At 46.0% G+C, this 13,878-nt stretch overlaps 1 protein-coding gene across 4 annotated transcripts in view; it reads right to left on the bottom strand.

Moving 5' to 3' along the window:
* The window catches only part of MIB2 (MIB E3 ubiquitin protein ligase 2), a 36,600-nt gene extending 26,488 nt beyond the window's left edge, over positions 1-10,112 (bottom strand). For 3 of the 4 annotated variants that reach the window (XM_065696434.1, XM_065696437.1, XM_065696435.1), the window contains exons 1-2: positions 10,008-10,112; positions 9,462-9,580 (exon numbers count right to left, since the gene is read on the bottom strand). The gene's annotated coding sequence lies outside the window, so the exon portion shown is untranslated. Of the gene's footprint in view, positions 1-3,097; positions 3,118-9,461; positions 9,581-10,007 lie in introns of those variants that run through there. The other variant, XM_065696436.1, reaches the window with a different exon arrangement.
* Between the last annotated feature and the right edge of the window lie 3,766 nt (positions 10,113-13,878).

The raw sequence follows: 13,878 nt of genomic DNA, 5'->3' as shown, positions 1-13,878 counted from the left end.
GGCTAGTCCTTACAAGCTAGCCAGACTTCCAAGGCACAGAAACATCTGTGTAATAGCCACGAGACTTATTCCAGAGCACTGGGCATGAAAAAAAGAGAACTGGGCAAGAAATCTTTACAGAACTCCAGTACCAGCCCTTGGTTTCAAATTCAGGAACATGTGCCCAGAGAAGCTGTGGCTGCCCCATCCCTGGCAGTGGTCAGCGCCAGGCTGGAGAGGACTTGGAGCAAGCTGCTCTAGTGAAAGGTGTCCCTGCCTGTGGCACAGAGTTGGAACCAGACAAGCTTTAAGGTCCCTTCCAACCCAAACCAGTTCTGTGACTGTGTGCAACAGCTACTAGAGACACAATGGCAACAGAAACCAAAGCACAGTAAACAGAGTTGAAAGAAATGACAAGAAAAACACCAGCAGCATGATTTTAGCAATGAAAAGTCAATACCAGTCTACTTTTCAGGAAGCCTCTTTATATGCATCGCACCACATGATACTGCAGTGTTGAATTTCATTTGCCCAGAAAGTTAGTTCTAGGTTTGATTTGGGGATACAAGAAGTTTTAAAGATGCTTATGAAAAAAATGTTTGTTCTCCAAAAGTAACAGCAGTTTTAAAGTGCCAGTGTCAGAGAAATGTCAATTTTTGCTGCTATTTATCAGTGGCAGGAACAGGGAAGTGGAATCGCTTACCTGCAATAAGCATTGCAGATTTTGTGCTGGGATCATTAAAAGCTTGGAATAGCCTTTACAGCTGTTGCCATGACAAGTGATAAATGAAGTGAATACCACATGGATGCAGCATGTCCACAACTTTGAATTAAATCAGAGTTTCAAAGCCTGGTTTACCTCTTTTACCAGAACAAGACAGAGTGTGGCTTTCCATATGTAGGACCAAGATGCTGGTTTAACTTCTGGAAAAATCTGCTGCAGCACCCCTTTATTTTTGGGCACCCATAACGTGAAGAATTTTCTGCACATTTGAAAGAAAAAGAATCAACAGAATACCAAGGCTCAAACAGTGCAGATTCCCAAGGTACAGCAAACTTCCCCAACTGCCCTGCCCCAGAGCAGGTTCAAACCAGGCTGACCAACCTGGTTTAGGTGAGAAGCTAATAGGATGTGTACTCAGACCCAGCAATAGCAGCAGCTCTGTGCCATGTGATGTGTTTTTAGCACCATCACCTACCAATAAGGCAACCGAACCCACAGAGGCCTAAAAATAAGATCTTTCTCCAGCCAAACAAACATTCTCTTTTAAATGTATGGAGGAGTGATTGGATGCAAAATCAAGTTTCCAGCTTGCAGAAAGAGCCCGATTTCTGTCCAGCTTTAGCATCTCTCTAGCTTCAGACTTTTCCTGCTACTCATCACTGCGACATCCAAACACCAGCCATATGAGAGCAACATCAAACCCAAATGCCCTTGTGAATTTCATGTCAGCTTCATTCTCATCACTAAAAATGCCTCAGGCAACACTTTAATTTAGGCTTCCTTTGTGGAGGTGGATGTGAAATTGGCAAGTTTAAGGTGCACCAGTGTTTACTGTCTTTATGAAAGCCAAAAGAAAGAATATTCTTCTTAGAAGGCACTGCAGAGCCTAATGAGTTGTACAACCCCCTCTTCCTTCAGATCAGAGATTAATAAAATAGGCAATTTATTGCTTTAACTAAGAGGCAGAACTGCTTTTTTAAAAGGCTGTTATCAACCAGTCAAGACAAAGCCACTGCAGAGAAAGCAAACGCAAACATCCAACAATAAAAAGGTATATTTTCCACACAAGAAGGCACCAAATGCAGCTTGCATTTCCATCTAATATGCTTGCATTTCCACACAAGAAGGCACCAAATGCAGCTTGCATTTCCATCTAATATGCTTGCATTTCCATCTAATATCTTGATGCGTAACAAGAGCAAAGAACCCTTCAAAATCCTTACAAGATGAATTACAATGCTCATGCAGGCTGAACCTTGCCAGAGATCAGCACTATTTACTTCCTAAGTGGAAATGTTTCACTCATTGAAGCAAACACTCCTCCCTCGATGTTTTCTGGGTCACAATTATTCTGGAGAAGGATAGGTATAGCTGCCAGAAATGATTCACAGAGAAAATGTCAGTTTCCCATGGGATTCTAAAGTAACTAGGAACAAATAAACCATTATGACACAAGCATATTTCTGAATCCTGACCTAACATTTTGACCCCATCGACTGTGACAAAGGAAAGAACAGCCCAAGTGTAACCTAGGAGTCCATTCTTAGGAAATCCCAGTAATATTTAACTGGAACAAAGGCAAAATACTTCAGTGCCTTCAGTTCACACGTTAATTGCAATAATTACTGCCATTTTCTGCCAACATTCGAACTGCTGCTGGTAAAAGGTGCTCTAGAGACAACCTGGCATCTGTCGGGCAAGAGGCAAAGGTTGCTGCTGTACTGGATACACAGTAAACAGAACCAACCAGTGGTGCAAGCAGTGACAAAATCAGTGCATGTCATTCAGTTATCACAGTATTTGAACAGTTCAGTAAACAGAGAAAGATGCAGGTGATTTTTTTTTTTTTAAAGCAATGCTCTTTTTCTGTCTCTGAAAATGAGATTTGCAACATCCAGCAACTACCAAAGAGCTCACATTGTCTACTTACAGAATCACAGAATGGTTTAGGTTGGAAGGGACCTTAAAGTTCACCCAGTTCCAACCCCCTGCCATGGGGTTGCCAATCTTCCACTAGAGCAGGTTGCTCCAAGCCCCATGCAACCTGGCCTTGAACACTGCCAGGGATTACTTCTTTCTTTCATCCTTTTACTCTTAGGTGGTTTCTAAGGAATACAGAGCTCACAGAGGCTACAAACCCCTGAAACTGATACAGTTCAACCCTCTGGATGCAGCCCTGGTACATACCCAGACTTACCCTTCACCTTTCTTTCTTCTCAGCAAAGAGTAAGCTCCGAGGACAGCACAGCAGCAGACACACAAGTACTCTCACTAACAGGAGGCAATGTCATTTCTCACAAGGAGACACTCAATTCCCACAAATATAGTCATTATTAAGTGAAAACACACCAAATAACCAGCAAAGCACACAGTAAATAGTCCTTTTTGACTTACCACCACACAGAGACCACTTCATAGCTTTTGTACTCTCCTGGCTCCCACGTGAGGCCAGAAGTTATCATCAGCTTTTATTGCTGCCTTCTGGAACTGCAATCCCAGAGGAAGCCCTGGCTGCCATCACACCTGAACTTGATGTACTCAAGCTCCAGCTCCCGGTAGAGGCCCCATCTGGAGACTTTTGCCTATGCCATGGCATTTTACCAACTCCAGTTCACATCAGTTCAATGCCAAGCTCTGCCACTTGCATATCTCTCTCCTTTGCCTTGCTACACAGCCCAAAAGTCCTGCAATGGACTTCATATTCTAATTTGCTCCCATTTCTTCTGAACCAAGTTTATCTAGTCCTCAGCACAGTCAGTCTCTTTAAACTAGCTCCCTCACCACTCAAAACCCTTGCCTTCTTAGCAGGCCTCTTAAGGAGCTCCCTGGTAATAGTGCCTTCTATCACCTATACATAAAACCCTACTAAACGAGAAAAAATTAACACATGATAAAGAAGTTTTTTGCTCTCAGAGTAGTTGTTTCAGTAAATTATTAAGTCACAAACACTGAGCTTTCATAGTCCCTCATAACACAGCACTAGTATAAGCCCTGCTTCCTGATGTGGAAAAACACGCAGTCAGGCCCGTCTAGTTGTTCATTGTTCTCCAGATCTCATTCCACAGTCCTTGCTCATAAAAAGAGCAGCACAAGTCAGATCAGCCACTGGGACTGAAAGCCTGGTAAGGCCTCACTCTCCATTTTGGAGAAGGCAGTTCCCAAGCTCAATCTTTCATGGCTAAACCAAAAAAGGCTTAAGAGCCCAGCCCCACTGCAAAGCCACAGTGCTGAATTACAGCACAGAAGATACAAACTCCTCATTCCCAGCACCAGCAGATCCTCAAAGGCACAGGACTGACACTATCTCAGCTACTCTGTGACAAAATCACTAGAAATTAGACTAAATCCATGAAATCCCTGTTCCTCTCAGCCCACCAAAGGATTTGCATCACTGACTGAGTAGTTTAACATTCCACTGCAAAGCCACAAGGTCTCAATGATCCTTTGCTTCACTTTTTCTTGTGCTGTCAGGATTTCTGCTTAGTCTAAATTTTACGAGATGGCACCATTGGCACAGAGGAGGAAAGAGCAGATGATGTTTCTGGGGCTTAAATATTGATAGCAGATAAATGAAGCCATTCTGCTGACAAATCACTCTCAGCAGCAAGAAAAATAGAAATGGGGCAGCTGCCACTGTTAAAACCAATCAATCAAGAAAAAGCCTGCATGAGGTTAAATCATTTCCATGCCCCAAACCTCACCTGCTCTCAGAGTATATTTAACTGTATTATATAAACAGAATAAAGCAGGTGATTAATATGCCTTTGCTCAGGGATTAATATCTTGTCATCTCAGCTTTGCTGTGTTAAGAGCAGGCACACATCCTGAAATACTGGGACAGAGAGTGAGCAAGTGCTAAAAATAGCTAGCCAGGCACTAGGTGCCATTGAGTGCATTTTACCTCTACAATCAACACTTGTCCTTTACAAATGCCAGCCCATTGATCTGTTTTGCCTGAACTGAGTTTTACATTCAGCTCACACAGATTCTATTCTAGCACTGAGTTGTTACGGTGAGAGGGGAAGGCTGCCTTCCCTTTCAAGTTGCAGACTCTCAGAGGCTATCATACTGGTTTAGTATTTATTCTTTCACCTTGTTAAAGGATGAAGGCCTAAGAAGTGCCAGCAAATGTATTAATATTCAATACCATTAGATCTGTGCAAACCCTTCTGAGAAGCTTGACCACAGCATTCTGGTTCCCTAAAAAATGGCAGACAATCTCAGAATAGACCCTAAAGATGGAAGAAGTTATAGAGAAGTTACACACCTTACATTTTTGGGTTCACGATGTACAAGGAATCATCTGGACTGCAAGGAGGATGCACTAGTTAAAAAATAGCTCCACAGACCAAGAAGGTCAGCATCCCATAATGCTTCCAAAGGTTGAGATGATATTTAAAAAACTCTGCAGGTTTATCTTCTATCTCCCTTGTTACAAGATTTAAATGTCTTAAGTACAACACTGGGGATGAGTATTCTTTGTGGTTATACCTGAACACTGTGAAGTCCTCTCTACTTCTGAGGTTAAGCACACAGAAAGTACTACCTTCCTCTAGATCCAGGAGCACAACTGAAATCTCAGCTAGAAGACACCTCTCCTTTATTTTGATCACATCTTCAATATGGCTGCAGCCTCATGGAAAACACTAATCACAAAACTTCCTCCAGCTGGGTACGAAGGCATACAAAAAGCTTGTAGTCTTCTAAAGCTATCTAACCAGAGCTGAGCTGGCCTTGAACTTTCAATTCTCACTTTACTCAAACTTCAACCCATCTGTGATGAACCACACAGGAGAGCAAACCTGTTCCAAAAACCAAGCACTCATCTGCATAGGCTCAATCCAAACTGGTTTTGTCACCAAGTTCTATAGACCAAAAAGGGATTTTTTGTCAGCAAAGAGTAACAAAATAAGTTAAATAGAAAGCGACAGTATCAGGCACATGATCTACCAGGAGCAAAGACGTAGCACAGTATTTTTAATGAATCAGCTCCATGCTAACTAATGGACTAAACCCATAAAATAAACTGGATTGCAGAGTAGGTCAATATTTGCTTTAAACCACATAAATGCAAACACAACCTTTGGGAAACACCACCAGTAAGCCAAAAAGAAACAGCTGTCACAGGCTTCCAACAACAGACGTTCTGTTATCCTGCAGTGTGCTGGGTTTGACTGGGACAGTGTTAATTTTCTTCATAGTAGCTTGTACAGTGCTCTGGGTTGGATCTGTGACCAAAGCAGTGTTGACTGTTGATAACACACTCAAGTTTTAGCTATTGCTGAACAGTGCTGAACTTGACCCTTCCCGTTCTCCTTCCTATGCCATGGGGTGGAAGTGAGCAAGCAGCTGTGCGGTGCTTAGCTGCCCACCAGAGTTAACAACACACAGAAAGGTGGGATAATTTCTGCCAGGTCAGGGATGCTGAAAATTCAGATTTACAAGTCAACATCAGTCAAGCCCTACAAAACAACAAATTCCTTCTACCACCTTCTACTGAATACAAAAGCTGCAGGCTTTAAATTGGTGAGATCAGCACTCATGTGCCCACTGGAGAATTAAGAGTAATTATAAGTGAAAGTTCACACTGGGCATGTGGTGGATCTTTCTCATTACATCCCACAAGATAATTGCTCATGATCCCGATGATATTTCCTTCTGGCTCTTGATGAACTGTGCTCTCTCCAGGAGGGAGAAAAACAGCTCCAGCCATTTGCTTTAATTGGACCTGACAGCTTGCAGATTGCTGCCTCAAGCCTTGAAAAGCTCAGCAGCTGGGACTGATGAGAATTCACTTTTTCCTCAACAGAGATTTCAGAGTTAAATTTACAATGCATTACAGTGAACACACACACCCCCTGCCCCAAAACACACAAAACCACCAGGTGATGGTTTAAAAAAAAACCCCAAACAACTATCTGTTAGGACTGAATTAAGGTCTTTTTCACTTTACATGGAAAAAAAGGTATTTTAACTTTCCCATACCCTTCATGGAATATCCCTGTGGCATAAGGAAAGCAAACAAAAACTCGCTAACACTGTTAAATTGTGCTCTTAGACAACGCTCTAATGTACCTCTGAGGCCAGACCAGAGCTGGTGGTATTGAACCCCTAAGTGAAGCTCAGGTCCACATCCCTCACACCAGCTTTCAAATCCTGTTTAACCACGAAAATCTGGGATAAATCACTTAAAAGTTTAAAATCCTCCAATCTAGTTACACAATTGCCTCGTCTGTCCAGAAAGGCAGTAAGTTTCCCTACAAGTCATTCCAAATCAGAAGACTAACATCACTGCAGGAGTGAAAAAAAATGAAGAGCAATTAACACTAACGTCCTGCTGGTAGACATGTGGCTGGAGAAAACACAGTACAGTGGTTGTGTGATAGGCTGTTCGTAGGAACTCACACAACAGGATTATAAATCAGCTGAGTTAGGAACGCAACTTCCTTCAACTTTTCAAAATGAAAAGTAGCTACTTCAAACTCTGGTATAAAGCAAGCTAGAGCATAAACCCTGCTGAATCTCCTTGATGGGTCATCCTACCAACTTTCAGATTGCCCTTCAGGCTTCCAGAATGGTATACACCACACTCCTGTCAGTTTCCAGCATGGAACTTGCCCTTTCTGTGCTCTGAAAGCAGATCAAAAGGTTTAAGTCTAATCTAACCTGACATGCCTTTGGCTACAGAGACATCAGCTATATAGGAGCAGAATGAATTGAGCTCTGCTGTTGTTTTCCTCCCTGGTACTCAATGAAGGTTTGAGGGTCAGCATGCACACCAATTCACCTACAAGTCTGTACATTTTGGAAGTACAGATGTTATCTTTCAGCTCTGGATAGCAAATAGAAGGTATCAACCCATGATCCAGCATGCATCCTTGCCTTTGTCTCCCTCCAAGCATGCTGTATTACAATACCCTGGCCCCTCCACAAGTGCCCTTGATAAGCCATGAATCAGAATCCTTGAAAAACAATTAAGATTCAAATAGTCTCCTCCCAGGACTTTGCATTCTATTCCTGGATCCCCGGAAAACAGCAACCCAAAATGAAAGGGCATAATCAGCACTGTTGCAACACTATGGTCACATTCAGCATGACCCTGAATTCTACCAGAGCCCAGGAGCAGTTCTACACCAGAGATGATGAGCAAGGAGAACAGATTTGATGGGAACAGGCAGGCAGCGGCAACATGGCCTAGGAGAGCTTAATTACCAAGTTGGAGAGAGCCTTCAGAGAAACCACATGAAACCAAGCATTTGCGTGAGCAGCCAATACTAGTGCTATACAAAGACAAAGCAAGAGATGAGCTCTGAATAGCCCATGGTGGTCATGTAGCCACACACTTGTTGATCGAAGTAGCCATGAATATACCCCTTTCCAAGTAAAAATGGAAGGAGACAGTTTCCACCTCCACACTTGCAGTATTTCCACAGTTCTTGCAACTTCCAAGATATTTGTTGAAGTTTTAGTGGTAAGAGGCTATGCACATGGTGACACTGTTAAACAACAACTAGGTAACTGTTTGCTAACACGTTGCAGGCACTAAATGAAATCATGTCCTTCCACCACAGGAACAGGCAAGACTAATATGGAAAACAGGCATAAGGTACTAAAGATACATCAGTGGTAGAGCTGGGAGTACAGCATGAGTTACCTGACACACAATCTACTGCCCTGTTAGCTGGCTGAGTTATGGAGGAACTTCTTGAAGGGAACCATCATCCATCAAATGGAAGTTAGTTTCTCCAGACACAAACCTAGACACCTATAACTCATTTTCAGCTTTGCTTTCTGCTCTAGGCAAGAGCTTCTCCAGCTCTGCCAAGGCTATTGAAGCTTTCTTTTTCTGATTTCTATTATCAACATGACACACGACATCATTCCAATCGTAACAATGTGGGTAATTCACGGTAACTGCATGCCTGGAGAATTCACTTGTCTTTATCCTGAAACCACAGATGAAAAATTCAACAGGTAATCAAATATGGAGGAAAGACCTAGAAGGATGCACAACTGCATTGTTCTTCATAGGAAGCAGGTTTAAGAAACCAAGGACATAGTAAACAGATGATAAATACGAACCGTATCCCATTTGAGCCAAATAAACTCTTCCTATAGCAACAGAGAAGTGCAGAGGATGTAATGAGGCTCTTAGCCAAAAAAAGAGGGTTGAGTAGCAAAGCCAAGCCCAAGTGACCTCCATGAAGGTGAGCCAGAGCTCACTTGTTCCTAACTGCGTCAGAAATTAGGATTTGTTACATTGAGAAAGTAAGTTCTGGAGTTGAGTGTCTGCAGGGAAATCAGAACAAGCACGCGGACTGCTTCCAGCGCGGCTCTACCACCTTCTCTAGGTTTAAGTTTGCCCCTTGTTTCACTGATTCTCAGGTCACGAAGACTGCTCTCGCACAGAAACACAGGACAGAGAAAGCCGCATGTGCTTCAGTTCCCACTGCACCTGAGCACACGCTCCGGGGATACAAAATGCCCGGCAGGAATCACTGCCAACGTTTCAGCTCTCACCTCAGCACGCAAGGACTGACCTGCAGTACCTGTTCCAGAACAGGAAGACAGCATCTGTGTTTACAGCTCCTGGGCACCCAGCACTCGCCATCCAGAAGAACAGAACAAAACTGGAGCAGGACCAAGCAGACGCACCCTATTACAGCCTCAACCACGGCAGCAAGAAAACCGGTCACTTCCAGCAGACCTATTCACAGCTTAGCCCAAGGGAGGAAAAGGATGAAAACCAGGCACTGACCTGACAGATACGGGAGAGAACGAATTTCGGACAGCCCTTCACAAAGCCGCCGTCCTTAGCCAAGGGCTCTGTTGGCTTCCTCCCCTCATTCATCCTCAGCACAGACCCGCTACAGTGGCCTAGGGAGAAAGGAGAAAACACAAGAAGCGGCCCAGGTGAGCACCGCGGCTGCAGCTCACGGCCACCGGGGCTCCTGCCCTCCTCAAGCCCTCCGCCGGGCGAGACACCAGCCCGGCACCGGACCCCACCGTCGCGGCTGCCCCGGCCCGGCCGCAGCCTCCCCCGGGCGGAGGCGCTTCCCCAGCGCCGCGGCCGCCCTTCTCCTTCCCCCCCACGGCCCCCGGCGGTACCGAACACCCCGGGCCCGGCGAAACCGCGACGCCCAGAGACCCCGCAAAGGGGCCGGCAGACCCCCCGCTGCCGAGCGGGCCCTGAGGCGGCCCCGCGCCCGCTGAGGAGACCCCGCGCGCTGGGGCGGCCCGGCCCGACGATGACGCTGCCCGGCCCCGCTCCGGCCCCGCTCTCGCCCAGGGCGCCCCTGCTTACCCCCGGGGAAGCGGCCGAGGAGCCGGGCCGCGGCCGCCCGGCGCCCCCGCGGCTGTTGCAGCGGTGCCGCTCGACCCCGCTCCCCCGGGGCCGCCCGCGCGCCCCGCCCAGGCCTCCCGCAGCCCCGGTGACAGCCGCGGGGCACGCTGGGATACGTAGTCCTGGGCCTGCGCCGCTCCCCGCCCGCGGGGCGCCGCCGACTACAAGTCCCGGGAGGCCGCAGGGCGCGGCGCCGGCCCGGCTGTGCTCGGTGTGGGTGCGGCGGCCGGCGCGCCTGTGGGGCCGAGGGCGGTGAACGTTCGGGAGCGATGCTGAGCGTGAGGGTGCTGAGGCACCGGCACAGGGTGCCCCGAGAAGCTGTGGCTGCCCCATCCCTGGCAGTGCTCAAGGCCAGGTTGGACACAGGGGCTTGGAGCACCCTGCTCCAGTGGAAGGGGTCCCTGCCCATGGAACTGGATGAGCTTTAAGGTCCCTTCCAACCCAAACCATTCCATGATTGATTCCTGTTTTCTCTGTGCCATTGAAACCTGCTGGAATGAACGCACTCCTTTTTAAACACTCAAGGGTTCGATTTTTGGGGTGATCTTAGGGTAACGTAGGGAGTTTTGGGAATGCCCTGTAACTCCTTGCAAGGTGCCACGTGTCTTTGCTCAGCCGGTAGCCAGGAGGGCTTTGAAAGCTTCCGCAGGCTGTCTGCAGGGTAAGATCATAGCTTGGGTATTGCCTGATCATTGGCAGCTTAAGGGCCAACACGCATGAATCAGAATGTGTGAATCTAACAGCATAAGGTAATAATACTTTTATAATGGCTTTCTCCCCAACGAGGCAGAGGCAGGTTAGGAGTTTGTATCGTCTTTCCCGGCGATGCTGTTCATGTGGATCTATTGACTAGTCTCTACTGACTTTACCTCTGCTGCAGTCAGAGACACCTTAAACTGAACTCACTGCCCTTGCCTGGTCCGTTCTGTTGCTCTGTGACGCATCAAGCATGGCTCTGTTGAAGCTAATGGACTGGAATTTTGTTTTACATGTAGTCTTTGCTAATGCAGACTGGCAGAGCAGAGCAAGGGTGAGAAGCGGCCTGTGTTGATAGCGAAAAACAGCGTTCACAGCAGCGAAACTGAGTAATGTGTTTATGGCAAGCCCCAGCAGCCTCAGAGTGAGAAGACAACAGCACAGGACTTGCCAGCGTAAGACCCTGCCCTCCCAACAGCAATATGGCAGCAAGGTCCTCAAAAACTCACGTGCCATTGCTGTTCCCACTGTCCCTTCGGGAATACCATCTAGAGCCCTAGAGGAGGAAACAAAGACACCAGGCAGCAGAGTTACCTAGGGCTTATGAAGGCTGAAGAGAGCAAAATTCTGCTTGCACTCGCCATAACTTTTATACCTACAGGGTACAAAGGATGTGTCCAAAACCACCTTTGTCATTACTTGATAAAAGCCAAATTGAACGACTCCGTGCCCCTTGTCCTCTGTGTTGCACAAAAGTGATGGTGGCCAAACCACTCACACACACACATCAGGGGGATTGGGAAAACGTGAACGTGAAATGAGCGAATTGAATGCGCCCTGGTCCTGACCAGACCTGCAGTGCGTTTTACCCTTTGGCCAGAAGATGGAGAATGAGCACTGTTAAGTGTTTGGGAATGTGGTAAGCGGATCTAAGCAGGCACTGATGCTTCCTCCCTCTGCTTGCTTTTTACCAGGCAGATTTATATGTTGGCATAAACATGGAACTACATTCGAGCCAGGGGAGTCCAGCCAACAGCAGCTGTCTGCAAAGAGCCATTCACATTTAAAGTGGCTTCTTTTGTGCTCGCTCAATAAATACCAAGATAACTTAGGCCTTACTTTTCCCGGTGCTTGTAAACATGTGAACTTGCATGCCCAGACCAAGTCATGCAGCATCAGCAGCTTAGTCCATGGCCAACGTAAAACTTCACTGTGATTATTTTGATGTGATTTTGCCTTTGTTTGAGTGTAACCGCTTTGGAGAGGTGGTATTTCGGTTGTACTGAACACCAAAGGTACTGCAAATGGCAAACCTCTCCGGTGTAAATAAGTGTGAGCTCCAATGAATCTTTTCTTGTGGGAAAACGGTTGTGACAAGGAATGAGCCATGCAGGGATGTATAACCCAAAGGCGGCCTGCAAGATGTAAGGAGCTTTCCTTTTGAGGCTTACAACTGCAAGGCAGATGTAGGAAGTGCTGCATCCTAGAGAAGGGGGGATTTGAGAGTACAAGAGAAGTGCCCTCATGCACGAGGTTAATACTGAGCAGAAAGAAATAACCTGGTTTGTGTGCTTAGGAGGTAGACCAAGAAGTAATGGGTCAAAATGCAGCGATGAAAACTGAGGTTGGATGCTAGGAGAAGCAGGTTGTCCAAAATGTGTCTTTAGGTGATGTACAGACAGACACCTTCCCCAACAACTCTGTCCTGCAGTGCCTGTTTTGCATGCTTAATACAGGAATCTGTGTGTGGAAAGACTGCTTCCGAGGATTCTCTCCCTAAAAGCAAAGCCTGGACGTAGCTTTCCCTGGCTCATACTCTGCAGATGAGCACTGATGTTACAGTTACACCTTGTGGCACTGCCTTCAGATGCAATGACCTGGATACAACAGAAGGGATACGTGTGGCTTCCACTTTTTAGGGAAAAGTGAACAGTATTTCTAGCTCAGCCGAGCCTCAGAACAAGCAGAAAGTGACCTACATCCAATACCCAGCTTTGGGAATTACCTTTGAGGAAGTTCAGTTCCGTGTCTAGATCTCCTCTGGAACAAATGGAATCACAGCCTAATAGAATCCAAACCCAAGGGAATTCCTTTTTCTTCCTTTCCAACAATTTTTAGCACTGAAAAACAACTATCCTGGTTTTTAAATCCACATCTCTTGTTGGGAAAAGGTATGATTCCAAGGTAACGGAAACCTTGAATCCTTCAGATTAGAACAACTGAACTGTCCCCTGATGTCTTGAGCCATTGGCCTCTCAGGAGCTGCTCTGAACAACAGGAGATGTGAAATAAGCCAGGAGTTGTGGCAAAGCTGCTGTGACAGTTATCTAACAGATGTATACATTAAAAGGCCTGTGTCTGGGGGCACCATCTGCATCCAATAAACATGAAAGCAAACATTTAACTGATAAATAATAGCAAAGCGCGAGTCCAGCTTTGTGTGATTCACGGTGTGAATCTGATCACTTCGGAGTCCAGTGGAGTCTTTCCCCTGAGCCATTTGTTTGTGACTGCACAGGCTCCTGCGTCGCTCAGCTGCCAGTCCCTTGCCATCCTGCTCTTTGCAGCGTGATGAAAAGTACTGGCGACAGCTCGGCTCTTCATCAATCAATTTGAGATCTCAGGGGGAGCTTTAAAACACTTGCTAACAAACTTTGGCAAAGCATCTGCGGAATGGAGCCTGCCATCAATAAGGCAAATGGCAAATAAATACACTGGTGGCATGTATGCAGGCTGCCAGAGGTGTCCAGAGGAGCACTGCTTTCTGCTTCTGAAGCAACCTCTGTCTTGGTTTCATCTATCAAATGAGATGAGTGGGATCTACCCTCTTATCCCATTCACTTCTGAGTGACTGAATAGACTGAGTAGAGGATTCTGTTAGGGAAGCTCTTAGTGAATTGCCAAATAGTGAGTTCTTCCTTTGCCTGCTGTCCCACTTCAGCGCAAGCACATGGAGAGGCATGAAGAAATGAGATATAGATACAAATATAGATACAGAGATAGGGATAGATATATAGATATATAGATATATAGATATATAGATATATAGATTAGATATATAGATATATAGATACATGAAAGGCAAATTTCCATTCATTTCTTTAATATATTTCTAACTTTAGGGTTAAGGAACTTC

This window comes from Lathamus discolor, chromosome 16 (assembly GCF_037157495.1).
Source record: "Lathamus discolor isolate bLatDis1 chromosome 16, bLatDis1.hap1, whole genome shotgun sequence".
Lineage (NCBI taxonomy): Eukaryota > Metazoa > Chordata > Aves > Psittaciformes > Psittacidae > Lathamus > Lathamus discolor.
The sequence above is the reverse complement of the archived record's forward strand: the minus strand, read 5'-3'. Positions and strand labels throughout refer to the sequence as shown.